The sequence below is a fragment of the Dasypus novemcinctus genome, chromosome 3 (genome assembly GCF_030445035.2).
Source record: "Dasypus novemcinctus isolate mDasNov1 chromosome 3, mDasNov1.1.hap2, whole genome shotgun sequence".
NCBI lineage: Eukaryota > Metazoa > Chordata > Mammalia > Cingulata > Dasypodidae > Dasypus > Dasypus novemcinctus.
Window position 1 is genome coordinate 2,187,558 of NC_080675.1, and position 2,228 is coordinate 2,189,785.

Here is a 2,228-nt window from a genome sequence, read left to right on the forward strand (position 1 = left end):
CCACATGGAGAGGGAGAGGCCAGCACCCCGCGTCCCCATGGCGGCACCTGGCGCGCGCCGGCCGCCATGCTGAGTGCCAGCCCAGCGGCCGAGGGTCTGTTTCCAGCTGGGGCAGCAACACGGTCAGAGCTGTGCCAGGGAAAGGAGCGCCTGCCGGGGCATGCCGGCACCTGACACACTCTGGTAGAGCCCAGTGTCCCTGGACCCGAGCCCCCACTGAGGATGTCATACTCCAAATGTCATACTCCAAATGGGGAGGGGAAGATAGTTTCACTCCCTTCCAAGGACTCTCTGGATGTCTCAGGGAAAGTGCTGGATTTCCTGCAGCACACGGCAGGGATCTTGACCCCTTTATGTTGTGTAGACTAAGACCGGGCGGGTGGGAGGGACAGCTACCTTACCGTAGAACCTATGCCCTAGCCCTTTGCTTCGTTGCTGAGAAAGCGTTCAAGGACGAGCCACACTATCAGGCAAGCAGAGAATTTATTAGGAGGTAAAGCAAGAGAAAGAAGGCGCACCCTCCGGGTTGGGGGCAAGCATTCTCCAGGGAGAGAAATGGGCTCCCGTGTTTTGGGGGGCCCAGGACTCCAGGGCCTGCACTGATGGGCATATTTGAGACAGAGCAGGGGATGCCTCCCATGGATCTGATTCTTAGGGTGGGGGTGCTGCCCAGGGGCTGCTGTCCATGAGCTCTGTCGCTGACCAGCTTGGTCACTGGGGGGGGGGGGGTGGAGCCCCTGAGCCCCTTCCCTCCTTCCCGCCCTGGAGTGACGGCGCTGGCTGCTCGCAGAGCGCAGCCCCCTCCCACTGTGGAGGAGACGCTGTTGTCACTCTGTGTGGCTCCCTGGGTTTCCCGCCCCGTGCTCGCTCCCAGGTCCCTGTTCTCCCCTGCCTCAGTTATGCTGTGATAAACATTAGGATGGGGAAACCGACTTTGGCCCAGTGGTTAGGGCGTCGGTCTACCACATGGGAGGTCCGCGGTTCAAGCCCCGGGCCTCCTTGACCTGTGTGCAGCTGGCCCATGCGCAGTGCTGATGCGCGCAAGGAGTGCCGTGCTACACAGGGGTGTCCCCCGCGTAGAGGAGCCCCACGCGCAAGGAGTGCACCCATAAGGAGAGCCGCCCAGCGCGAAGGAGGGAGCAGCCTGCCGAGGAATGGCGCCGCCCACACTTCCCGTGCCGCTGACGACAACAGAAGCGGACAAAGAAACAAGACGCAGCAAAAAGACACAGAAAACAGACAACCGGGGGAGGGGAGGGGAATTAAATAAATGAAAATAAATCTTTAAAAAAAAAAAAAAAAAAGAAGTGTGACTTGATAAGAAAACTGGCACTTAGGTTAAAAAATACCTTTAAAGTTATGGCTTCAAGGAGTACATCTACCCTCTTTAATATGAAAAAAAAAAAAATTAGGATGGAGATAAACACACAGTGTGGTGGGATCTGGGGCCAGGGACCCCATGGAATTGCAAAACTGTCGTGGAAAACAGATTTGGCATCGGAGGTTCCCCCACGTTTTATAAAATGAAAATGCTCAGACATTTAGACAATGGTGGGTAGAAGCATATGCCAACGAGGCATGTTTTTTTCTTTATTTTTGATTTATTTCTCTCCCTTTCTCCCCCCCGCCAATTGTCTGTTCTCTGTGTCCATTTGCTGTGTGTTCTTTGTTGTCCTTTTTTAATCTTTATTAGAGAAGCTGTGGATTTACAGAAAAATCATGCATACAATAGAGTTCCCATATAACACCCTATTTTTTAATAGCACACATTTCTTTTTCTTTTTTTTCTTTTTTTATCTCTCCCCTTCCCAACCCCCCATTTGTCTCCTCTCTGTGTCCATTCCCTGTGTGTTCTTTTGTGACGGCTCCAAATCTTATCAGTGGCAACAGGAATCTGTGTCTCTTTTTGTTGCCTCATCTTGTGGTGTCAGCTCTCCATGTGTGCAGCGCCTGGGCAGGCTGCACTTTCTTTCGCGCTGGGCGGCTCTCCTTACGGGGCGCACTCCTTGCGCATGGGGCTCCCCTACGCGGGGGACACCCCTGCGTGGCAGGGCACTCCTTGCGCGCACCAGCACTGTGCATGGGCCAGCTCCACACGGGTCAAGGAGGCCCGGGGTTTGAACCACGGACCTCCCATGTGGTAGACGGACGCCCTAACCACTGGGCCAAGTCCGCTTCCCCTAACACCCTATTATTAACACCTTGTGTTAGTGTGGTGTGTTTGTTTC